Source organism: Balearica regulorum, chromosome Z (assembly GCF_011004875.1).
Source record: "Balearica regulorum gibbericeps isolate bBalReg1 chromosome Z, bBalReg1.pri, whole genome shotgun sequence".
In the NCBI taxonomy this organism is placed as follows: Eukaryota; Metazoa; Chordata; class Aves; order Gruiformes; family Gruidae; genus Balearica; species Balearica regulorum.
Genome location: NC_046220.1, coordinates 31,118,892 through 31,146,137, shown reverse-complemented (window position 1 = coordinate 31,146,137; position 27,246 = coordinate 31,118,892). Strand labels below are relative to the sequence as shown.

Genomic DNA, 27,246 nt, shown 5'->3' with positions numbered 1-27,246 from the left:
CTGTTACTTGTGTAGTACCAGTACTGCAGGAGGAAACAGTGTCTTCAAAAATTAAATATTCATCCACTCTTTTAAACAGAGATATTTCTCTGTGTTTTAAAAGAAATCTCGTAATTTTATGTCATTGGATTTGAGCATATGGCAGTGCTAACTTTCTGAAATCTCCCGAATGGATGTCTTTGGCATTAAGACCTTGTAGCATGTGAGGATGTGATGGAGGTGCTAGAGCACTGGTACCGTGCAAGTTTTCACATAGGAACTTGTATTCTTATATTCTTAGAATGGCATCTAAAATAGGAAAATGCTTTGCAAAGTGTTTGTTTTACAGGATTATTTCAGCTATTTTCAAATAATCCCCCAGAGAGTGAAGTGGAGGCTGATGAGGCAGCTTGCAGAGGATATAGTGTTCAGAGAATGGGGAAGGAAATCAGACTGTGGCCCTCATTTACAATGAAAATGAAGCAAATGGCTGATTTCAAAACCATTAACACATAAAAGATGCAGACTTTTTAAGAGAATAAGGGCCATGGACTCCCAAGGAGACCATGGCATCAGCAACAATTTCGGTTTAAAATCCATGCTGAGACTTTTTAAGAAGAATATTCAGTAGCTGAGTAGCTGCTTCATTAAACTTAAAAAGCCTAGAAGTACCATGCTTACAGACCCATGCTACAGAATTATATATTTCTTTACTGGTTGCTTCACAGACCTCATTAAGTACAACAGCGGGCTTATTGTTGCATATAAAGTGACCATCCAAGCCTTTCCAAATACATCCATCAGCCACTTGATGAGTTCAGAGCATTTGCTGAAGCATCAGATGATGCAACTAAATGCAAAGCTTTAAAGCACACCAGAAATAATGTAGTTATATCCCAGCAATGACGTTAATTCAAATTTCTGCGTACAGTACTGCACTGATAACTCACTTTGGCATCGCAAATACATGTAAAGCCTTTCTACCTCTTTTTTTAAAGAAAGTTGGAAGTTACAACATATTGTCCTGATTTCACAAGAATAATTTTCACACAAAATCAGTATATGTGCACGAAAGTAAGACAATTATAGAATTAAATAATATGTGCTTTCATACTGAACCCTGCAGTAAATAATGAAGATTAATTGTCCTGAGAAGCACAGAGATCCTAAGCAAATCTGAAGTCAAAGCTGAGATCAAGGAATTGTAATTCTTAATATTCACAAAACCCCAAAGTCAGTATTTACCCATACATATGTATTATGTTCGGTCAGAATGTTTTTCACCTGAAAGAGGTGGAAATCTGTCATAAATATTTTAATAGAAGAGGAAGAATGAAGAACAAAAGAAGGAACATATGTTTAGATGGTATTTAGGGGGAGATGCACTATTAAATGGGGGAAGCCAGAATATCAGCATTTATTTCAGATGCCAGAAAATTTAGAGAAAAGTGGCTGAATTTGGTATGATGGATGTATGTTTAAAGAAATCTAGTAATTAGTCCTTTTTTTCTTTACTATGTTACTACACCCACTCCTCTTCAACGTTTCAAGTCTATTCAAAATCTATTTCAAGACTACCTTACTACTGTAATATTTAAGCCAGATCTTTTCACTGTTCTAGTTCTTCTGCTTTGCCTTTGGTACCAGTCTTCTCACCTCCATGACATGAGATCTTCTCATAGGAGGTGGCAAAGCCTAACTGTCTTTTAGAGTGACTCTCCAATTTCAGCACTATATCTTCCAACAGTCGCTGTTAAGTGTATAGATATTGGTATATTTCTTCTCTTTCTTGCACAATTACTTCAATCAGCTATATAAAAATCCCATTTTCAGGGTTGTTTAATGATCACAAATTGAAAAAACCTGAGATAAGAAGGAATTTTTTTAGTATTACATATATGTTCACTTATATGGGTTTATGGGTATCAGAGTAAAAGTAAAGATATTGCATGTATTTTTCTTCGTACCCTAATGGGGCCGGGGAGGGTGGGGAATGGAGGGAAGCTGTTAAATTCTCAGAGCTGTTCTGTGTCCTCAGAGATTTCAAATTCCTGGTGGAAAGAGGTAAGTACAGGTTTTCCTGGTGGGAGGACATAGTGGAACAGCATTCTATTAGTGACTGATTAGAGTGTCCTAGTTGTGATTTATTCCTTGTGCTTCATTCACTGGTTTATGGAGAAAATGTCTCTCAGCGAGCACTGCAAGTCTCACATATGTTCCTGTTACTTTTGTATTCAGTGCTCTGGTTTACAGACATGAAAAGCACAAGTCTCGTAATATCAAGTCTACTCGCTTGTTCAATTCACACAGTTACAGAGGCAGATGATCACAGTCGTTTGTGGTTATTTATGCTATTTCCTCAAAAAAAGTGCAGGCAATACATACAGTTAGTAAATCAAACCTAGGGGAATGAGATGCAGTGTACTCAAGCAAATTATCTGAGGTCACGTTGGAGCTGGGTAGAGATTCAAGTGCAATCTACATCCTTTGCCCTATAATAATTTATAGGATGCTATTCTAGCAAATGTTAGGGATAACTTACGCTCTTTTTTTCTCTCCTGATCTGCTGGCTGCAACCCCCAGTGTTAAAATGTAAGTTAACATCATCTGATTATCTTGCCTCTCTGCCCTCTCCCTGCTGCTTAATTTTTTAAATCATTCCAAAGTCTAGACTGCTTGCTAGGGCTTCAGTGGTTATTATGAGGTGTCTGGAAGTATTTTTCTTCTTGACATTATATGAATGAATGCAAATATTTTAGAAAAGTGGCTTAGCACCACAAACAAATGCCACCAAACACTTGCAATCTTTGTTTCAGAGACAAGCTACTTCTGGGCTTAGTCAACTGCTGATTATTGTTAACAACACATCCCCACTGAGCTCAACAAACATTTCTTTATATGCTGCAAGGTATTTATAGCATATCTTCTTTCCCATGCTTGTATTTCTTTTTAAGAGATTTATGACTTCTGTATCAAGAAAAAACCACAAGACTCAACAAATGCCAGTGAGCAAGGCATTGCTACTCTTATTGAATTACACTTAAATATGAGATGTTAACATTACTGTTGTGAAAAGGAATTTAAAGAAGAATACACTTGCATTTACAATAAGCACCTACAACTGTAATTCTTGTTGCACACTCCTACTGTGCATGAACTGAACTTATTTCTTAAATCCATAATGCATTATCATGCTGATGAGTTAAATTATCACAGTCAACTTTTTAAAGCATTTTTCTGCTGAAGCTAAATGGCTTAGATTTGCATAAGACAAAGAGATCTTAACACTTCACGCAGTGGGTTGCAAAAGTTAAACAAATATGCATGTAGAGATTGTGTGTGAATTGCTCGCTTTTCCTTTTCTTCACCATCTTTACTGAGAACAGCACATATGGCATCTCTCATTGTCATGCAGTTTCAAACCTGGAAATCCATTCACCTTTCTTATTGCATGTTCCCATGAGTCACCCTATTAGTTTCAAGAAATGCAACTCAGGCATGCATCAGTCAGCTTCAAGACTTAAAAACATGCATGAAAAACCACTGCCTTCCCATCAGGAGATATTTTCCCAAGAAATAGTGCATTATTAAAAAACCACAGCCATTATTTAAAAAAAACAGCTTTCAGAGACATATTTTTGTTTCCTATTTATGTGCTTTCACATGCCAGAACATTTCTCTTTCCACTCTACCCACAGCCCAGTGCTCAAGATTAAAATTACAATCTAGTATCATATAGAAATGGCAAACTAGATGTCCTGAAAGCCAGGAATGAAATCTAGACACATACTGTGACTTGATAGGACCGTGTCTCCTACATGGGCCCACGACTGCCTCAGTCTGCCCAACAGATTCTGCAGGTACAAACCAATCTCTTTTGCACAAATTACTCTAGCAGTGTGGCCCCCCAGTGACTTGTGTTCGTGGACAGATTTTTACTTCAGGTCAGCAGATTTGGAGCACAGATACAATTTTGCATCATACTGTAATCTGGAAGAACAGTGCACATCATGGAGAAACGTCTTCCACCTTTATTTCTCCTATCAATCCTAGTTCACTACTCAGAGTGCAAACTGTTGCATTCTAAATAATGAACAAATTACTGCTTTCAAAAATTGTCTGTAATACAGTTATCAGAGGCTGTGTGAAAAAGGTGTTCTTCAATGGCTTCAAACTTATCAAACAACTATTACAGTGTAGACTATGCTTTATTTTTTGAAATGGACAACTGGAACTCATCTTGATACAGTATTTTTAAGCCATCCTACCTCTTAAGTCTGTCATTCTTTTTAGTAGTTTCTCAATATAGAACATGTCCATCCTCCAGCTATCCTGATTTTGCATGCTCCTTACAGAGATAAACCACTATGCACAAAAGATGTCTGTTTTAATTAAACTACTAGTAGGAGTTTAGTTACAGCAGGACAGAAGTCAGGACTGGCTGGCAAACTTCACTGAGAAACTAAATTGTTACGTGGTTAAGCTAGCTATGACTAAGCCCCATCCCACCACAGCTACGTTAAGATGCCTCAGAGACTAAATCAGGCATTGCAGTGACTGGATGGCTTGCCGCTTTGTCTCTCAGATTCACCTTCCCACTGAAAAATGCAAAAGAGCCAAGACTCTCAACTCCAGAGTACTGTGAAACTTCCTAATTTTTTTGCCTATTAAGAAATGATACCGGGTACTGTGAAGATAGCATAGCTAGGACCTTTCTGAAAGAGCATGACACCCTGGAGCACATGAAACTCTTATTTCAGTAGCTCTGACACTCATGAAGGAGTTTTCTGTGCATCATTTCCAAGGCATTCATAGCTGGAATTGTTTTAAATGTTTCCTGACTCTTCCCTCCACACTCTACCACACAGAGCTGCATGGATCCCCTCCTGGTTTCAATCCCACTGAGGCTACTAAGTAAAGAAACTAATGGAGTAACTGGCTGTTCCAGATATTGCCCTAGATGTTGTCTGCCAACACGGAGGATAGATCTGTACTTCTTTCAGTATGTTTCTTAGAAATCAGCTGGGAACTGTCAGCTGATAGTTACAGCTTAGGAACCTTGCACCATGGGAGATGCCTCAAGGGCAGGCACCGCCCAGGCTCCCAACCTGCCGCTCCAGTCCCCTCTGCCATGCATTTAGCCATGTCCGCCCTTCTGCGTTTGCCTCCCCAAGACCTCAGCTCATCAGCTACTCTTACGTTTTTCTCTCAACTCCGTTCCAGTCTTCTTGTGTGATCCTGTGTGTGCACCAGGGTTGCTCTTTGAAGTAAGACTTTACAACAGCTAAGCTTAGAACTCATAATGGGAAATGGCAGCTCTCCTACAGCCTTAGTAGATTTAAGGATCAGTAAACTGGTATGCTTTCTGTGTTTGTTAAAAAATAAAGAAAATAAAAAGCTACAGAAACTTTCAGCAAAAACATCTTAACTCCATGAGGTGCACATAAGACCCTTAAGTCTTCCAGAGTAAAAAAACTAATTTCTGCAACTTGAGAAGATGAAATGACTCCTACATCTTATATGTGGCTTAGTATGCAGAAGGTCATATAAGATACTGCCTAACGGTCCTGTTTTTCTGCTGAAATAGAGTTAATTTTCACAAAAAGCTGGCAGGAGACACAGCCAGGACAGCTGACCCAAACTAGCCAAAGGGGTGTTCTATACCCTATGACGTCATGCTCAGTATATAAAGGGGGGAGCTGGCTGGGGAGGAGTTGCTGCTCAGGGACGGGCTGGGCATCAGGTTCCAGGTGGTGAGCAAATTGCATTGTGCATCACCTGCTTTGTATATTCTTTTATAAGTACTGCTGTTGCTATTTTCCTCTTCCCTTGCTGTCCTAGTAAACTGTCCTTATCCCAACCCACAACTTTTACTCCTTTCTTCCAATTCTTCTCCTCATCCCACCAGAGCAGGGAGGAGTGAGTGAGTGGCTGCCTGGTGCTTAGATGCTGGCTGGGACTAAACCACAACACTAACCTCTTCACTATGGAGGTGCAAAGCACTCACTGGCATCAAGCCATCAGTGAGAAAGGCAGAGGGGAACCAGCACTGGGGTACCGCAGTTCTGGGACACGATGACAGAAGGATGTTGAACATTTTTGTTAAGAATTCATATAACCTGGTCAACAGCATTCAGATTATAACACTACAACCATCAAACCCTCCCCAGGAGCTATGACAGACAATTGAATGCTGCAAGAGGAAGATGTAATACTTGTTTACCAGTTGAGGAGGGTAGTAAACTTTACATTCCTTGCAAGATTTCACTTTAAAGCATGTCAACATATAGAAAGTAGTGTAATCTACTGATATTGGGCAATTTTAGTTTGGCTGTTTCAGCCCACAGTTTACTAATTTTTCATGCTGTAGATAGCATTTTCTGCTCAGCTGGTCTGACTGCAGAGAGCTCTCGGGCCTCTTCGAAACTACCATGCAGTATGTTGCATGTAAAGTGTAATTTTATAAACAAGCACATCAAAAAACTCAGTGCTAGTCTGAGGCAGTACCACAAAGTAGTTCAGCATGAATAGTCCTTAAAAGTCTTCCCATGCATTTACAAAATCACTGCCCACCCATAAATAAATGGGTTTTTGTTATATACTGAACCCCAAACCACTTTTCCTGAGAGCAATGGACTACCTTTTTAGCACTGTGGACTTTAATAAATTGCTATATATGTCTGCACAGCCACTAACTTAAGTCTTTCGCTTAGATTTTTCTTCTTTTGTTGATTGTCAAAATGGAAGATGTCACATGATAATACATACCATAAGTACTTATGTTGGTAACATTTCAGTCTTGCATTAATAATAAAAATCAGAAGATACAAATACAGTTTACAATTGATCTGGAAATAACAATGATAGTTTCTTTCAAAGTATGAAGACAGACATAAATTTTCTTTTCTAGTATTAGTCTTTTTTAGTGGAAAAGTCTTTCCTCATAGGAGTTAGAATTCAAGACCTGTAAGTATCATTTTTTCTAGAAGACATTTTGAATTACTAGACAAACAGGAGGAAGGTATGATTCAGCATACTGAATGGTGCTGCCAACAGATTTTTGCTTCTGAGCTGAATAAGCTGCTTCCAGGTTGTCTGGAGCAATGCAGCTTGCAGAAAACAACTATTTCCATAACTGCCCTTTGCGTGATTGGGATCCCTGTGTCTGCAGAAGCTGGTAGAACATAGGCATGAATAAAACAGCCTAATGTGCTTAATTGCACCCTTACTAAGCATAATCTGGGAAATAAACAACTGTTTCTGTACATGCTGCCAATTTTGCATTTGTAAATTCCTGGCAGCAGGTGGGTACTGTGAGCCAGACTCCCAGAATAGCCACTTAATCTACACTTGCCTGTTGCACGCACCGGATGTACGTACAAGCTCTGTTGAAGTCTGTCTTTCTATCTGCCTACTCGGCACTCCTTGTAACTCCATTCCAGTTACCCCAGCCTACACAACCGCCTGTTGTGGCTTCAAGTCCAGACACCATTTGCTAACACGGGTTCTTCTGGCCTAAGGGTCCCCTGGGTGTTCAGCTCCCTGGAGCAGGACATACACTGGCTTCTGGCCAGTAAGACTGGCCTAACTGAACAGAAAGCTTTGGCTGGAACTAAGGGAAAAAAGCCGAGTTTATGACCTTTGGGGCAGGCAAGTCAGGGGGCCTACAAGGATGTCACAAGGTTATGCAGGGAGAAAATTAGAAGGGCCAAAGCCCAACTAGATCTTAAAGGCTGAGGTACGTAATGCCTTCTTTGTCTCAGGGTTCAATAGTTAGATCAATTGTCCTCTGGGTACCCAGCCCCCTGAGCTGGAAGACAGGGAAGGGGAGCAGAACGAAGACCCCATAATCCAAGGGGAAATGGTTAGTGACCTGCCACACCACTCAGACACACAAAAGTCTATGGGACCGGATAAGATCCACCCAAGGTTACTGAGGGAGCTGGTGGAAGTGCTCATGAAGCCACTTTCCATCATTTATCAGCAGTCCTGGCTAAATGGGGAGGTCCCAGTTGACTGGAGGTTAGCCAATGTGACACACACCTACAAGAAGGGACAGAAGGAGGATCCAGGGAACTACAGGTCTGTCAGTCTGACCTCAGTGCCAGGGAAGGTTATGGAGCAGATTATCTTGAGTGCCATCACGTAGCACGTACAGGACAACTAGGTGATCAGGCCCAGTCAGCACGGGTTTATGAAAGGCAGGTCCTGCTTGACTAACCTGATCTCCTTCTATGACAAGGTGACCCACATAGTGGATGAGGGAAAGACTGTGGATGTTGTCTACCTGGACTTCAGCAAAGCTTCTGACACTGTTTCCCACAGCATTCTCCTGGAGAAGCTAGCTCCTCATGCCTTGGATGGGCATATGCTTTGGTGGGTAAAAAAACTGTCTGGATGGCCCAAAGAGTTGCAGTAAATGGAGTTAAATCCGGTTGGCAGCCCATCACAAGTGGTGTTCCCCAGGTCTCAGTACTGGGGCCAGTTCTCTTTCATATCTTTATCAACGATCTGGATGAGGGGATTGAATACACCCTCGGTCGGTTTGCAGATGACACCAAGTTGTGTGGGAGTGTTGATCTGCTTGGGGGTAAGAAGGCTCTACAGAGGGGTCTGGACAGGCTGGATCAATGGGCCAAGGCCAATTGTATGAGGTTCAACAAGGCTCAGTGCCGGGTCCTGCACTTGGGTCACAACAACCCCATGCAGCGCTACAGGCTTGGGGAAGAGTGGCTGGAAAGCTGCTCAGCAGAAAAGAACCTGGAGGCATTGGTCGACAGCCAGCTGAACATGAGCCAACAGTCTGCCAAGGTGGCAAAGAAGGCCAACAGCATCCTGGCTTGTATCAGAAATAGTGTGGGCAGCAGGACTAGGGAAGTGATCATCCCCATGTACTTGGCACTGGTGAGGCCGCACCTCGAATACTGTGTTCAGTTTGGGCCCCTGACTACAAGAAAGACATTGAGGTGCTGGAGCATGTCCAAAGCAGGGCAATGAAGCTGGTGAAGGGTCTAGAGCACAAGTCTTGAGGGAACTGGGGTTGTTTGGTCTGGAGAAGAGGAGGCTGAGAGGGGAGACCTTCTCGCTTTCTACAACTACCTGAAAGGAGGTTGTAGTGAGGTCAGTGTTGGTCTCTTCTCCCAAGTAACAAGTAATAGGACAAGAGGAAACAGCCTCAAGTTGTGCCAGGGGAGGTTTAGATTGGATATGAGGAAAAATGTCTTCACTGAAAGTGTTGTCAAGCATTGGAACAGGCTGCTCAGGGAAGTGGTTGAGTCATCATCCCTGGAGGTATTTAAAAAATGTGAGATGTGGCATTTAGGGATAGGGTTTAGTGGTGGACTTGGCAGTCCTAGGTTTATCGGTAGACTCAATGATCTTAAAGTTCTTTTCCAACCTGAATGTTTCTATGATTCCGAACACTGGGCGACATCCTGTGCCTGTGCGTTATGCCTGATGTATTAGGGAAGGGGGACAGGAGTGTGAGTGGTAAAGGTTACTCTGGAAGGGGGTACTAAAGACACACTGCTCCAAGATAAGCACCCTCAGTGAGGAAGGATGTAGTAGTTTTGCTGACAATCTTGACTGAAGGAGTCAAGATGATTAAGTATTTTCCAGCTGCTTTCCCCAACCTCCTCTGTGCTGCATGCCAGTATAAAAATATTTTTATTAGGCTTCCTTAACTGAGAAAGCTATAGATACTTGGAACTGGAGGCTAAGGCTTGCCTGCACCTATTTCTGGGTGACTACACTCAGGCTGAATCCTTGCAAATGGAGGAAGACACTCACCCTAACATGTTCCTAAATTCCATTTTTTTCATTGCCACGTCCTCTTCACACTCCCCCTCCTTTCTTTTCCCTACTCCTGTCCACAAACTTCCTGCTTATTCTGGCCCTGCTTAATGACAAATTTTGGAGGACAATAAGACAAAGCTTCTCCTAGGCAACTCCTTTTCCTTTTGCCAGCCTGGCGGTGGCTGTATCTGAGGAGCAAGGCTGACCCTGCACCAAACCTCTGCAGGATACAGCCACAAGTGCATGGGTTACCCCTCTGACAGAAACCCAAAGCTAGCTTTATTAAGAGTCTAAGGCTGCAAATTGATGATTACTGTCAGAATTATGCTAAGTGCTGGGACAGTGCTTCTCTCCATTTCTTTTGATTAGTGGGTACGAACGGGGGAGTCTGGCTTACCACAGAAATAATGTGGCTTAATGAATAAATACAGCTCCTGAGGCCTGACGCAGAATTGATCTAAAAGGTGACTTCCCCCAGGAGAATGTGTGGATTGCCCTGAATCACTATTTCCAAACGGTGTATTTACACCTTGTGTCATCCCAGGACATGGCTTAAACTGCAGGTGTTTTTGTAGCAAAAAAGATAGGCCTGTAACAAAGGCCTACTTATATGTGTTAAGAAACTATTCATTATTACTTCAGTTAGAAGGCTAACGATTCTTAGAATGAGCACCTGCTATACATCATGATAAAAAGGAGGAGCTACAAGACACTTGAAGGTCCTTATGTACGTACTTTTCAGAAAGGGAGGACAGTAATTGCCTCCACGAGCATCCTCGTCTTCCTAAGGCATATAGCAAACCATTACCAACATCGAAGTATTGAGAAACTAGGGGAAAGGTAATTTGGGCCAGGGTCTCCACAACCACGACCCATAAGCCCCATACCCAAATTATACCACCTACTCAAAAGATAGAGGCGGAGAAAGGAATTGAGCATGTGTTCTACTTTGCATGCTAGGCAAAGAAATATGAACCAATTATTGTAATGGGGATTGTACCACTTTGTAATCTTTGTAACATTTGCGTATAATATGACAAGAGAACCAGCATTAGGTGTGCGTGATTAGAGGAACTATCCTCCTGACACTCAGCGCTGCAATAAAGGAAATGCCTGCTTCTTAATGCTAAATTGGTGTTAAGGAGTTTTCTTTTATTCCTGAATTTTGGTGATATTTTCACACTTAAGTACCAAAATGCAGTGACAGAATTAGCATCTACTAATATGCTGAAAGCTTACAAGTTAAGAGGCCTGGAATATAAGTTCTAGATTCTCTTTTATTTTCCTAACTTAGGTCACTTTATATACAGGAGACAAGCAGATTTTCTAATCAAATGCCAGGCATGCATGTTTACTTCTTGGCCTAAGACCTTGCACCATGAGAATTTAGTTTCTCTTCAACAAGGCCCAAAGGACAAGGAATCCCATGTCAGCCCTTTAAAGCCAGGATTCATCTCTAAAAATCATTAAGTACTTTGTTCTGAAGAGCGGCCATCTCTTTTTGCACAACACATATTACTGATACTGCACTTCCTTTAGCACAGGAACTATAAAACTTTCAGAAATCCCTTTCTCTGCAAGTACCTAGGATTTCATCAGAAAACCTGTCTTTTGCAATTTCCAACAACAGCAGTTTAAACCAGAGCAGTCAGTGCCTCTGGACTCTATTTGGCCTCTCTTCTATTTAGATCCTTCATTTCTGGTGCTTGTTTCATCACAGAAAGCGTAATCCAAGAGGGTGGGATGCTCCTTCCATACAGAACACCTCATTGTGCCCTCTGGGACCCACACTACATCTACCCTGGGGCAGTTAAGTGCACCAAAGAAATGTAACAGAAATTACACCTTGATGTTTAATAGCTAACTATTTTTTCAGCAGATGGTGAGGACCAAGACAGTGTGAGGACAAATGTTTCTGTCAAATACGAAACCTTAAAGTCTTTGTTAAATACAAAGTCTTAAGAGAACAAGTCAAGTCTGGTTCGATCCAAATGTGCTGCATTTGATGGAAATGTTACTGTTGACCTCCTCCAGTTTCACACTGGACTCAAAGTTACTGTTCAGCAGCTGCAGGATGAACAGGGGAAAATGCTCGAAGTTAAATTTTTATGTACTCCCAAAGCCCTGTTTTCCTCAGGGAACATTCAAAAATAGCTCTCACCATTTCCACTGCAAGGCTAAAAGGAGGACTGCTAACATCACATGAAGTGTAGCCCTGTCCCACATAATAAATCCCTAACTCTGCTTCACTTTCTACTCACACAGGTAAACATCAGTTGTTTCAATTCAACTGATTATTCCTGACCAGGTAAGGTCAAGCTAAAAATTACTTGCTTAAACTGCAGATGGTGTAAATATTGCTTAACTTTATGCCTGGGGTTTAGTAATGAATTCCTGTTCGTGTAAAGCTTGTGTAAAAGAATTCTTCAACAAATGGGAGCAGTTTGTAAACCTGTGGTTTTACATGGCTCACAGTGGTACAGTCTGCATAAATCTTAACCAGGACTATGACCAAGCAACTTCTCTAGAGCTTGCACGACAGAGAACACACGCAGTGCTGGCTGGCAATGGAGGCAAGAGTCTAAAAATTGCAGGACAAACAGAACCAGGGATGAAAACTGAACAGCAAAAAGCAAAATGTTTTTAATTATTAAAGAGGAATACTTGGAGAAATACGGTCACAATATTTCTACAGATAGCTTAACTAAAATGCTAATTCTTTCATTCATTGTTGCTAAGCCAATTATTTGCCCACTTTTAGTATATTTGATTCTTTCAGCTCTTGCAGTTGAGACTGTACTCAAATATGATCTCATTAAAAGTATCACATTTATAGTTGTCAGTATTGATGGAAAGACAGTTGCATGTATGAAAGTAAAAAAAAAAAACCCACCTAAAATCACTTTCAAATTAAAATCAGTAGAAAATTAAAATGAATTCTTTTTAATAGCTTTATATTTCAAAGTTTAGCAATATTGGCTACGTCAGTCTTAGACTTGCTAACAAAAACTTCATTAGAAGCTCAATGAATATGACTTCTCTTTAAGATTTCAGTTTCGAAATAGAGAAACAAAGATTAACTTACCCTAAAAACCTCTGTTTTGATGCATTTTAATTTAACCTGAAATCATTCAGATATCTTTATATGAATTTCTTTTTTCTTAGTCTTCATCTGCATAAATAATATTAACTTTTACTTCCTGTATGGAACACCTCTCCTTCCTGTGTGATGCATCCCAAACATCTTACCCTGTGAAGCCTTTCAGTAGTGCTCTGTGCAAGATATCTGCATTAGTAAAAGTATTGCCTGGTACTCTGTATTTAAGCTTACGTGCATTAAGTACAATGGAAACTTAAGCTGAAGGAAGGAAAGGCTTCTACCTCTTGTCCCCTAGATACTGTGTTTATCAGTACTACAATGAGATTACAAACTCCTTGGGGTAGATTCAAGTCTTCTGATGCTTTATTCAGCAATGAATCAGCTGATGACACTTTGTAAATGCATGAAACTTAGCCTGTATGTGATGCTTTGCAAAGCATGCCCCACATAAACATATTTAAATGTAAAATACATGCTTTCTCTTATTCTAAGACCGTGTGATCACCTCATGTGTTCCTGAAGGTGCCATCTACAAGACCTTCTCCTTCACTAGAGAATTTACTTTGTATTGTCTTGTAGTGTTTTAATTGACAGTAGTTGAGCCTTACTGACAAGGGAATTAGTCTTCCAAAAATATTGTTTAAAAAAAAGAAAACATTCTTTAAAGAAAAATCACTCAAAAATTCAGCTCTTTTCCTTTTCCCTCTTCTCTTTTTACCCTTCAGACAAAAGCAGCTAAAAATACTCTCATTGCATTTTCCTCCACACAGGAAGATACACTAATACAAGAACAAAAAGAGTTTATTTTTCTCAGCAGGTGCAAAATGTAGACTCCGTGGTTTTCTACAATGTTTACATAAAGATTTCCCTCTGAACTTGAATTCTGGAGGGGGAAGAATGTTTCATCAAACTCAAAGACTTGTGCTCCAGATATCACTCCAGATGTGACAAGCACATGGGAATTTTGCACATTAATGAAAATCAGTGATAGTTCCCTACACTAACTAGTTTTTACATGCATATGTGTAGTGCTTTCTGAAACTATATGCTACAGGGACCAGGCAGTCCCATTCATCTTCCAGCAACAAACACACCAAGAATGCTTTCAGGCATTGTCAAATGAACTTGGCACTGGTCAAACAAATCAGACCTGACATGCAGACCTGGGAATGAAAAATAATTGCTGTAAACAAATTTTCAAGCAAATTACTGAAATGCTGCACTAAGTGAATTAAAACAGCATAGGTAAAATCTGACTAGACAACACCATCCTCCTTATCCAAATCCAAGAGAAATACCAACAAGAAAAATAGTAAGAACAAGAGTAAGAAGTGAACTAGGTGTTAGCCTCAATTCTCTGAGAAATAAAGGCAATGGAAGTTTGGAGTGCTGATCTCTGTTGGGATTTTAAGCTCTGTGTTATTGTGACTTCCCAAGCACGACTGTAGGCTGGGTGAGGAATGGATTGAAAGCAGCCCCAAGGAGAAGGACTTGGGGGTATTGATTGATGAGAAGCTCAACATGAGCTGGCAGTATGCGCTTGCAGCCCAGAAAGCCAACCGTGTCCTGGGCTGCATCAAAAGAGGTGTGACCAGCAGGTCAAGGGAGGTGATCCTGCCCCTCTACTCCACTCTTGTGAGACCCCACCTGGAGTACTGCGTCCAGCTCTGGGGGCGCCAGCACAGGAGAGACATGGAGTCCAGAGGAAGGCCACGAAGCTGATCAGAGGGATGGAGCACCTCTCCTATGAGGACAGGCTGAGAGAGTTGGGATTGTTCAGCCTGGAGAAAAGGCAGCTCTGGGGAGATCTAATTGCAACTTACCAGTACCTGAAGGGGGCCTACAGGAAAGCTGGTGAGGGACTGTTTATCAGGGAGTGTAGTGACAGGACAAGGGGTAACGGGCTTAAGCTGAAGGAGGGTTGATTTAGATGAGATGTTAGAAAGAAATTCTTTACTGTGAGGGTGGTGAGGCACTGGAACAGGTTGCCCAGAGAGGTTGTGGAGGCCCCCTCCCTGGAAGTGTTTAAGACCAGGTTGGATGAGGCTTTGGGCAACGTGGTCTAGTGGAGGGTGTCCCTGCCCACAGCAGGGGGGTTGGAACTAGATGATCTTTAAGGTCTCTTCCAATCCAAACCATTCTATGATTCTATGAAATCAACCCTGAGATGCAGATTTCCTTGCATGCCCATGGTAGGTTTGGTACAGGACAGCTTGATGATGACACCTCAGCTTGCGCCAGCACTGTTAGAGCTTTGCAGCAGTTTAATACCTGTTTCCTAAGTTATACCATCACCGTCTATTTCTTCAGGGGCTACATGTACAGTATAGTTTACCTGATTTATACCATTACATAGGTCTCTCAACTGGTGAAAACTCCTAGCCAGCCATCATAGGGAGATCCTGGCCCCCTATCACTAAGATAACATCAGTTGTGAACTTCATCTAATGTCTTCTACAGCTGCAGGAATTTTGAGTTCAGTCTTACTAGTCTACGAAATTGCATCCAGCAGTAGCAAGTACCAGATCCTTGAGAAAAATACTTGACGTGGTTTAGGCCCAGCCGGCAGCTGAGCGCCACGCTGCCGCTCGCTCACTCCTTCCCCAGCGGGACGGGGAGGAGAACGGAAAAAAAACAACGGCAAAGCCTCGAGGGTTGGGATAAGGGCAGTTTACTGGGACAGCAAGGGAGAGAGAAAACAATCAACAACAGTGCTGATAACAGATAGTAACAATGGGTGATAACAGAGAACAATTTACCGAACCAACGACCACCCACTCAGCCTGTCCCGGAACCACACCGAAACTGCACCGCCCCTCCCGTACCCGACTAGCCCCCGTTTTATGGTGAGCATGACGTCACATGGTATGGAATAGCCCCCAGCCAGCTTGGGTCACCTGCCCTGGCTCCTTGTGAAATTAACCCTATCCTTGCCAGAACCAGGACAGTACTTCACTTACTTGCATCATGGACAATCCTAAAGAACAAAGAAAGAAATACATAGTTGTCCACTTTGGATGGCCCTGAAATAACTCTTTCAATGCCTCTTAGATCATGCTTCATGCTCATACTTCACAGGAATACATTCCAGTTTACAATCATGAAAAAATTTACTTATGTTACTCTGGTCAGAACGAGTTTAAAAATCAGAGATATCACAGAATCATAGAATGGTTTGGGTTGGAAGGGACCTTAAAGATCATCTGGTTCCAACCCCCCTACCTTGGGCAGGGACACCCTCCACTAGACCAGGTTGCTCAAAGCCCCATCCAGCCTGGCCTTGAACATTTCCAGGGAGGGGGCATCCACATTTTCTCTAGGCAACCTGTTCGTCCTATGTGTATGCATATGATGAAGGGACTCTGGCCAAATTCCAGAAGAAGGCCATGTCCCATTAGGTCTGAGGATGCAATGATTATGATATTCCTCCAGCCACCCTTTTAAAGCAGTATCTTATTATAGATTCACTTATGACTCATCAAAACATAGGCACACATACCATTCTGGATATCATAAAGCATCCCTGATGGCACAGAAAGCATCCAGAAGTGTGGAAATGCTAGAACTTGGTTGAGTGTGTTGGCTCTGTTGCAGGTGATCCTACATGAAGTTAATTGTTGCCAAAAGGTGAAATAACTAAAGAGCTCAAAGTTTTGCCTCAGGGGATGCAAAATTCTGGGGTTTCTGGAGAAGTTGTGAACAGCCAGAAGTAAAAGCTAAGATAAAATCATTATCAGGCCTTCAGCAATGCCTCATGCCAAACTACTTCAGCCTCCAAAACATTATCCATTCTTAGAAAACAAGTAATTAAAGATTCTCCTCTGTACCTCCCAAGCAGGACAAGACTTGCCTTCCTGTCATTACTTGCTAGTGAGGTAGCTAAGGAGGAAACCTCTGATGGAGGTTTAGGATGTAGGATTTCCATAAACTGTTGATTAACTTCCATCTTCCACAATGCAGGATTTTGTGGTTCTCTATCCCCTCCACTACTCTAAATAACTTATTTTCATCCAGCCCTACCCCACATTAAAACGGGAAATTTCTAGAGTCTATTCAGTCTATTCAGTGACTAACTTCTGTTGTGACTCCAGTGACTACATGCAGCAGTTGGGGAGAGTATAGTTAGACAATTACCAATGAAACCTAAAAATTGAAACCTTAAAAGTCCTAAACAATAGCCCTTAGCTACGTACTCTAGTTCTCTTTCTTAATCGAGACCCATTTATAGTCACATAGGCCATGAAATGTGAAGTTTGAGGACCTGGCTTCAAAGGGGTTGCATAAAACTGGACAATATTAAAAGAACAAACAAGCATACCACATTTTCTGTGGAGTGCTTTCCTTGGTTCAATTAATGCTCAGACTTAAGCTTTTAAAGCACATTTAATGATAATATAAACATGGTGAGCAAACAAACAGGATTAAATGACTAGTTTCCAATTCTATTTGCTTATTTAGTACATGACGAGCACTGAACTCTGCTCTGAGTGACGGAGAGAAGCCTTCTTGTCCCAGGAGGCTTTCACACAGAGATGTCTCAAATTCAGTAGTAAATTGATTACACAGATTAATCTGCTGGCTCTGGCAACTAGAAAAAAAGCAGACAGACTAATTTTAGCATGGTGCTTCATTATCAGTTTAATGGCATCCCAAGGTTTATCAGCCTGTCAGGTCATAAAGCAAGTACACCTTGTTAGAGGGAAGCACTGAAACAAATCTCCTCATTAAGTATGGTGCCTCCTAGTTTTTCCCTATTGCTAGAAGTATCATTTTTCATCCTATAAGTTGGATAACTAAGCGTCAATCATTTTCTGTTTTACATTAGGTTATCTCCATCACTTTTACCATTCTTGTCTTTTGGCTACTGCATTTTTAAGTGGTTGTTTCTGGGTCTTGATATATTTTCCATAAGTATTTTATAACAACATTGACACTGAAGTAGAAAAATTGATCACTTTATGTATGAACATCTTAGTAGAATAGTGAATTTTTGTCTCATCGTTTTAAGACTGCTGCATTGCCTAAGGTTAATTACATTTCCCATACCATCTGGGCATTGTTCACAGTTAGTAACACTTGCGCTTAAATTTGTTCAATTTTCCATCAAAAGCATCCCCAGTGTTTTTGTTAGGAAGCTTATATCCTCCAGCAACTCTCCTTCCTTTTTATTACCTCCTAGTTTATCTTCTTGCCACAGCTGAGGATGCAGAATGAATTCCTGATATCACATCATTCTATAAAATATATCTTAATGCTCTTGACATACTTGTCTATGTAATATCCTCCAGGCATACAATTTATTTGTAACCCTAATGAAGAACATTGATTCAAAAGGGTGACAAAAATTAGTTGAAAGTAAGCCAAAGTCTTGTTCAAACCCTTCCTCCATGCAGCTCTTCTCCACAGATGAAGTCCCAATCTTGCAATAATCAAAACATGTATGTGCATCTAATGTTTGTGAGATCTGCCCTTTCTGACAGTATCTGCTTCACACACATTACATTCCTGGCTGCTGACACAGCCAGTGGATGGACTAATTATGGACAGGTATTTGTGACCAAGTGTTTACAGAAACAAAACTGGTATTGTCTGTCTCATTGCATATAACCATCAGCTCATAACAGCCAAGCAGAGATGAAAAAAGCAAAACAGAGGCAGAAAATTCCCTGTCTCAGCCTGAAAATACTGAACAACATTGGTTCCCACTAGAGCTCAGGTGTCTTGTTGAAAGTAAAACAACAGCAGCCTAACACTCACCAAAAGAAACTAATTGCAACAGGTCAGGGCAGGAGGAGGTAAAGGAGTCCAGATGGTGGCAGAATTCACCTGTTTAATTTTTTTTGTGCAAATGGAAGGCAGTAACTGATTCATCACCATTTGAGTCTTCAGGAAGGAAAAAAAACATGTACCTGCTTATAATGCTGAACATATTGTGCTCCTCACCAAGTGTGAACAAGCAAATGGCAAAGGTCTGTCAGCCACTACCCAAGTGAGCTTAAAGATGTCCTTGTATCATCTAGCTTTAACACACAGACATACACAAAACACCAATTCCCACGGCAAAACTTGACCCATAGTCACTCGAGTTCGTAACTTTTCATTATTCCACTTTGATTTTGTTAATAGAAGCTTTCTAATCAAATTAACCATATCAAACTCTGTCTGAAACCTGTAAAATGAGCTAGAATATGAACAAGTGGGTGACAGAGAGAGCACGAGCAAGCAAGAGCAGCATGCACATGTATAAAATATCTCAAAGGACTCAGAGATTTGCCTGTTACTTTCTAAAGCTTAATGGCAGCAGAGCATCATTACAACAGTAATGTCCAGTGAAGTACTTCCAGTTTTCTTCTGTGCTGCACTTTTTGCGTTTTGTGTAAAATGCTGGCTGTTCACATGGGCAGCACCTGAATGAAAGGCAGTCAAACAGCAGATAGGAATTAACTCTATGTTGTAGGTCACAGTTGAAAGCTCACACTAACCTCGCAGCTGCCAATTACTTCCAGCCCAAGACGTGTCCTTAAAAGCAGGATTATCACACCTCTGCAAGACAGCTCTATAGTCACAATCAGCGACCAACCAACCCTTCCTGCACAATGAAGTCAGCTTTAAGGGCTTTATTATGGATGAGTTCCTCCTGTGCTATTGAAAATACTTTGACCTCTTGGGTTACAGCACAGCCTAAATTTAAAATAAGCTTATGTAAGGGAAACTATCCCTTTATGCTGCAGTTGAGCTGCATGGATTGCGAGGCTACAGGCAGACATAGGAGGCAAGTAGGAATGGGAAGATTAGCTACCACATTCATCTTCCTGCCTGCCTTGGCACAGACGCATGCATTAAGTCAGAGAAACTCCAAATTCAGCAGTCACGGAAAAGTGGCTCTGCATTTTGCTGGGAAGGCGAAATAAAGAGATAAGATTCAATTTTCAACTTCTTAAGATTTGGTCATCTTCAGGGGCTAGTCTAGAAAACAAACCTGTTCTCTGTCTTATTAGTACTCCCATTCACACTAAGTAATTCTTCTCCCCCTCCTGCACCAATCTCCCTCAGATATTTCTTGTGCATGCTTTAGAAAGGGAGTATCATAACAATATGCTAGGTGATGGCCACAAGCCTGTCCCAAAGTCAAGCTCTCAGAGCCTGCTGCGCTCTGAGCTGACTCCTTAGGTGTGGGCAGCAGCCTGTACAGAGGTCTGCGGTCCAGTCAATGCCCAGCACAGCTCCTTTTGAAGCATCCAGGAAGATAACCCCCTGCAAGCTTTGCAGTTTAGCTGCCCGCTCTAGCCTTGGCCACATTCAGCTGCCGCAGCCCACCGGATGTGACAACCTGCAGTGCCCAGCTAAGTGCCTTGTGCAGGATGGCCTCTGTCAGCCAAGTACATCCACACCAGCAGCTTCTTCAGCCCCCTTGGCCCTTGCACCACTCACCTTAGGAAGAGTCAGTCTGAGGATCTCTGTAACAGTTCATAAGGTCTCCAGTAGTATCCACAGAAGTTATTTTATTCTGTCTCACAGAGACCTGAGCTCAAAAGGAATCAGACCTTAAAGATTAATTTGATGGTTCAAACAGCCCAAAGGACAAGGCTGTAAGGCTGTCCTCATGTGAAGATATGACAATGACTTTGTCAATACCAAAAGCTTAAACAAGCACTGTATATTTTACTAATTCCAGCTACAAACATGAATTGCTACAGTGTTTTATTTCCAAACATTTTAGATAAATGCATTTGATGCTTGTCACGAACAGCCTAGAGCAGATAAGCAAACAACTAACACTGACCTTGTGTCAGATTTACAATTTTATTTTATTTTTTAAGCCCTCAGAAAATCAATTACCTAAACCCTAAGCTAGTTAAGAGAAAACTAATCTTCCAGTCTTCAGCCAGTGAGCATCTGGCTGAGGGGGACACAAGGCTGCCATAGAGTATGATGACGTGCCAGACACAAAACAAACTCTTTCTGGTTTTGTTGCTCCAGCCCTGGCAAAAGTCAACTGCCAAAGTCCACCAATAAATTCTTCACCAGTCAATTGCAGCTGCTACTGGAGTATTATGGAAGAGCAGGAACACTCAGCAGGTACGTAGCAGTTTGCATTTTCAAAGGATTACACAAACACTAAAACAATGGGTCAGATCCCTGATTTATATGATCAATATCACTCAACTTCAGCCTAGGGCCATTTTCTTTAAGGAAACAAGGGGGGAAAAACTTCAAAAAAAGCCTTAAAATGATGCAAGGCAAATTCTCATGGAGCTCACACTGTTAGGAAGAACCACATGGCTAAGAAAGGACTGCAGACTATTGCAGCTTTGACCTTGCCTCATGCTGCTGTCTCTCTCCTGAGATAAAGCATTGGTCAACTACAATGAGAACTGGGATACCAGAGCTCAGTTTCGATGGCAAAAGAAGAGGAAAGTCTATTGCACTTCACCTGCAATCCAAACATGTTGGATTATTTCCTCTTCCTTCACGTCACTGATGGCAGCTTAAAGGAAGAATTAAGCATCAGTGAAGAACACCAAGCTATGGGTAGGGACCACACACTGACCATTCCAAAGCAGCAGTCACCATTTTTAGTGTGCAATTTTAAACTCTTATTAGGTGCTAACTCTCTGAATTGCACATCAACCTGTAAGAATCCCTGTTTAGATGTCTACTAAAATAATGAAGATGAGACCTGAACAACTGCATCCCTCTGTGCAGCTGCATCATACCTTCTGACGGTCCTCAGACCTTATCTCCAGCTGCTGTCCTCCCCAGAAGTTTCTACCCCGCTACCCATGCAGATGTTTGGTTCCCCAGCGCTAAGAGCATTAGCTATTAAGTACTGCCCCTCCAGAGGGACTTGGAAGTAAAAGGAATAATGAAGAAAGTCCCAATGAAGACTGGCAGTCATAGCATGATGCTAAAACGTGATAACTTGGATAAAAGTTAAAAAGTAGGATGAAATCTCATTGCATGGCTGGAATATGGTACACTTCTTTTCTATACTAGCTTTCTATAAAGTACCAAATCTAAAACACTTCAGACTGCCTGGGCTGTAAGAGCTTCACAACAGTATTTATTCATTTGTGTCTACTGTCGCATCCTAATAAACGTCACAGTCACGTTCTGTGAACCTTGCCTATTCATCACGACTGTCATTGTTAAGCCAGAAAGAAGTCTCTTTTGCTTACTTTTTCACCAGGGGTATTTCTATGCAGAGACCACATTTACAATTTTTATGTGCTATTTTTTTAATACATGCCGAGTGGTCTTACAACAGTTGTTAGAGAGTTTGGGCTGACTGATATAAATGTAACAGAATATCAAAAAAAGCACTGGTCAACTCCATCTAACGAAGCTCTTTTCCCCACTCGCAAAGGGGGATCTGCACATGGCCATTTCTAAGGTCATAAGCTTGAAAGCTGGGCCAGGTGACACCAGTGGACATTTCCACTCCCACCTTCCACCAGGAAGGAAAGCATGGCTTCTACTGTTTTAAACTGTTACTTCCAAAAAGATACACAGCATTTGAGTGGCAGCTTATCAAGGTCCTCTGGCAAGCTGCATGACCCACAGATTTGTTTCATGGCTTTCAGTACTTTCTAGCAATCCTCAATCTTGCAGAGATTGCCCCACGGCATGACATGTCTCCGCATCTCCCACAGATCCTATAAAATTGAACAGAAGTAAAAGAGCCCATGCGTCAATATGCTCTATCCAAGCCATCGCGCTTCTCTACATGATAGTTAGACGAGGATATTTTGTTCTCAAAACTCAGCAGTTTTGCATAAAAAATCAAACCAGATTCTTAAAACGAAAATTAAATTTTAAAAAGGGGGGAAAAAAGATGCTCCCTCTGCTTCCACAGGTTAGTCCAAATGCTTGAACACAGAAAAAATATGAAAGTGTTCACGTGACTATCCTGGAAGTGGTCTGTGGGTTTGAGAGTCATTCAGTCTGGAGCAGAAAAAACCAGAGCAACATGAAGTAGCTGGTAATTCCATGGGACAAGCAGTGAGTATTCATGGCAAGAGCTGTGGGAAATAGCATGTGAACATGCCATAGCTGGACAGATCATCACATAAATCACTCAGTACCTTATTTTGAAAAACAAATATGATAGTGAAAAGTTATGGATGAGGATAATATGTAATGATAGGATAATATCACAGCTGATTTCTCTTATGCAAAAGTGGCTGAGTTTGTGACTCTGTTAGGAATGTTGATAGGTAAAATAAACCTTAGTAAAGATCTGCAAGAGATTTTTTTACAAAGAGTTAGACTAAATATTTTGTCTTTGCTTTGGCAATGCAGCAATGATTAATCACCACTACATACTGTTGAATAATTAAAACCAGATAATATTTCTGTTCTTTTTTAATAACATTATTTGCTCTTCCTTGTTTTTTTTTCTTTACAACAAATGCCTGCCAGTCAGTTAATTAACATTCATTTTTCTAGGATCCGTTCAGAACAGGAACACACTAACTCTTCAGCTGAAAGTAATTTATAGACTACATCGTAAGTTATTTTCTATTATTTTGTCCTTGGCAGAGCAGTGTAGCAATGACAACCAACAACTTAGAGCAGGACATGTTAACAAGATTGTTCATTTCCTGAATTCTGCTAACAAAAAAACCTCAACACTCTATTAAATAAAAATGAACGGCAACTATTACCGATTTTACTATGCTTCCACAGACAGTACTGATAACCAAATCCTCAGTTCAGTGAGCTGTTAATTACTCCAAAGAATAAATCCCAGATCCATGAAACCTTTTATTCTCTAGATTGTGTTTCTTCTAATGATGTTGTGAAAAGAATTCAATTCTGAGTAAGCCTGAGAAGGCATCTCGGACATTCGTGAGGGAGTTTCTTTGCCACATAAGCACAGAGCAGCATTTACAGAGGAAAAGGTTGGTTCTCTCCCATAAAACTTGACATTTGGGCATAAATTGACACGGTCTCTTCCTCAATTTCATGGATGAAGCGTGGGGATCAGTACACTTTGTCCAAGCTGCATATGCGCTTGATCTCACCGTTTACAGGACTGCTGTGGGCAATGACCTGCAGATAGGACTTCGCTATAGCCAGTGGGATTTTCACACAGACCCCCTGAACCTGTTTTTACAACGGTTACTTTGGCTTCCTTACATAGTAATTTGTGGAAATTAACATTGTATTTTAATTTAAAACAGTAATAGAGGAAGAAAGACCGTTTTCTCAAGCTGAATTGAGTTTTATGCTTCAATTTCAGTACTTTTCAGAAGCATTTACAGTTAAATGGCAAGCAAAATTGTGACACAAACCTAGGACTTTTGGTCATATTACAGTGATGCCTATATTAATGCAATTTCTTTAGAAGACAGGCTTTCCTGGAAAACTCAGGATAATCTAGAGAGCTGGAGACGTGACTGTTGCATCAAATTACTAATTCACGTAAATTTTAGAAGACCTTCCTGGAATCTCCCTATGCTAAGTTTTATGAAAGCATAAAGCATTTCATGTTTGAAAACTTCTATGCATGCTTAAAAAGCAGACAAAACAGTCTTCTGTCCAAGTTAATTTAACTCGGACTATAACTTATCACATGCAGCTTTTCCTTTAATATCTGGTAAGGAGGTATAAGCTTCATTCCATCACTGGTAAGAACTGTAGCTTAGTGCTTAACTTATTAAGAACAATTACATATTTTCAGAGATAAATTTACTTCCTCCCATTTTTGGAGGCTTTCAATATTCCACTTGAGAAGTTTTGTGTTAGAGAATGTTGGAAGTAACCTGAGCTTTAGCTGTAGGCACACTGGGTGTTGTGCATGATTTTTGATCTCTTTTACTATAAATGCTTGGTATGATTTTGTGGGGGGCTAGTCTTAATATTGTATCTACCAGTACTTTATTCTTAAACCTGTACCTGGTGTAATCCAATGTTTCTGTCCTTATGCCAAACACAGATTTTTAATGTCTTTTACTTTATTTCTCTTTAAAAAAAGAGATCTATGTATTCTCAGAAACAGTATTTGACCTGATTGCATAAGTAAGTAGTTAGTTATTTTCCGCAAAGGCTGAAGTTAACAAAAATAATGCTATTTTTAATTGCAGAGTTTAAATTTTTAAGTAATTGCATCCCTAGGCACCATACAATAAAATGTGATACAGAATAACAGACGTGTTTGCTTCCAAAGTTTATTGCACTGAATGGGGCCCAGCAGCTTGGTGCTGTGACATGCTGTTGGACTGGCCCAAGAACAGCATCAGCCACGTAACACCTCAAAACGACATCTTTTTTAAAGCTCCAGACTGGGAAAACCCTAGATTTTTGTAAAGTGTGTGACAGGAACAAAGCACAGCAGCAGTGAGGCCTGCTCAACAAGAGATTTTAGTCAGGTGCAAATCCAATAAAGTAACATAAGCAGTAGAAAGAAACAAAGAAAGGCATCCCTTCCTGGTGACCAGCTCAGCATACAAGTCTAGATATTTCACCAGGAGCTTTCCATCCACTTCCAGCAACTCTCAGGGCTGTTTTTTCCTGTAGGGATGCAGGAAATTTACGGCATGAACTTCTGTAGGTACTTAAATGAAAACAAATCTCCAGAGGACCAATTCTGCACCCTTTACTCTGTAATACTGGAAGGAAGGAAAAGGAAAGGTAGGAAATAAATGGAAGAAAAGCCTGGAAAAAACCCACAAGGAAAAACTCCTGAAACATCACAGTCTTGCAGCCATTTCACAAAGTTACAGATTTATGAGAGAGCTCTGATTGAGTGCATGAAGGAAGGGGATCATGATGTCAGTGATACAGGGCACAAAATTTCAAGGCCTTGGGAATGAATGTTTTGTTATAACTTAATGTATCATTAGACCAGCAGATGGAACAGACTTCTGAGCATTGCATTACCCTAGCATTCAAAGTGACTATTTAAACATGAAGCTGTGGAGACAGATTTTTTTGATGAGCTGGGTACCCTTTTCCTATTAAAGTTTCAATACAAGAAAAGCCAACATACACTTTTATGATATCTAGTTTTGTTTAGAAATTATAATGTAGTTCCAGAATAGCATTGGCAACTACGAACAGCATTGTTGCTTGACCATAGCTTGTTTAAAAGGACAGAGATGACTTTAAGTTATCAGTATCTCTCTTTCTGAATGCATTGCTTTACTAGAACATCCCAAGTATATTCTGCAGAAGCAGAAGTACATTTGGTTGTGTGAGCACTGAGTACTCGTAACCCATTTGCTTATTCCCATCCTTGATAAATGGCTTCTCTGAACTCATGGTAGTAAAATCAGATTATTTCTTTAGCACTTCCCACAAAATTGCGGAGAGATCTTGTTGGCCAAACATAGTCAAGTTACTTGAGAAATCCCCGTGAACAAGGGCTGCCTTCTGGGGGCTTCTTCTTCCACTAACTGAATTCCAAGCACTCACACAAAGCTTTAAGTGGTTCAGTATTATAGCATGTATTTATTTAACAAAACCAAGTATCCAGAAGACTTTTCCGACAATCCCAAACAAACTCAGAAGCACTGAGTTTGTATCTGCGTATGAGTACACAGGCATAGGTCCACACTAACATTGCACAAAACCCTTCTTCTCTTAGTTTTGTGTAGTATTTGCACCCCCAAAAAGTATTGTTTTTTCAAGACTATTACAGGGCCAAATAAAGAGTTCCTATTTATCTTGTGAATACACAGGTAACTGCTCACTGTACAAAATTCAAACACATTCTCTACTGTATCATTTTCTACAGGGAGAGGATCTAATGCTTTCATCTGTCTGATACTTTGGGCACGTGTCTTCTCCAGTCCTCCCACACGAGCTTCAGGAACGAACCCAAGTGGGAGCTCTTTATAATTCTGAGCAGATGAGTTGGTTACCAAATACCAGATGACAAAGGACGCCTCAAAACTGAAAAAGCATCTTGAGAAGTCTAGTTTAAGTTTTTCATTAACATCTGTTTCCTGTCCGTATTAAATAAAATCAGGAGGAGAGCATGTACAACTTCATGGAGACTGAACTAAAAAAAGCAGCATGCCAAGTTTGTTTCCCTACCCACCCTCCCAAATTTTGAGCATTTTAGAAATGTACTTTTGCAGTTATGCATATTGCATGAGCAGACACAGTGTAATGGAGCCTTTACTCCAAACAAAACACAGACAATAATTAGATGATACATAGGTAGTCAAATTTACATAGGCTTATACATCACTATTATTTCTCTGTCTAGTCTTCAGCTTTGAACTTTCCAATGCTGCCGCTACCAATAATTGTGATTTCTGTCTTTTTAAAGCTAATACATTTACTTTCACAGAATCTGGACACAATTAGCATGAAAACTTTGCAAGCAGATTTCAAAGCTTAGCATGCCTAAAAAAAGAACA

The 27,246-nt window shown here is 40.8% G+C and overlaps 1 protein-coding gene across 4 annotated transcripts in view; it reads right to left on the bottom strand.

Moving 5' to 3' along the window:
• Positions 1–27,246, bottom strand: part of MARCHF3 (membrane associated ring-CH-type finger 3) — a 76,714-nt gene that overhangs the window by 25,176 nt on the left and 24,292 nt on the right. The window lies entirely within an intron of this gene.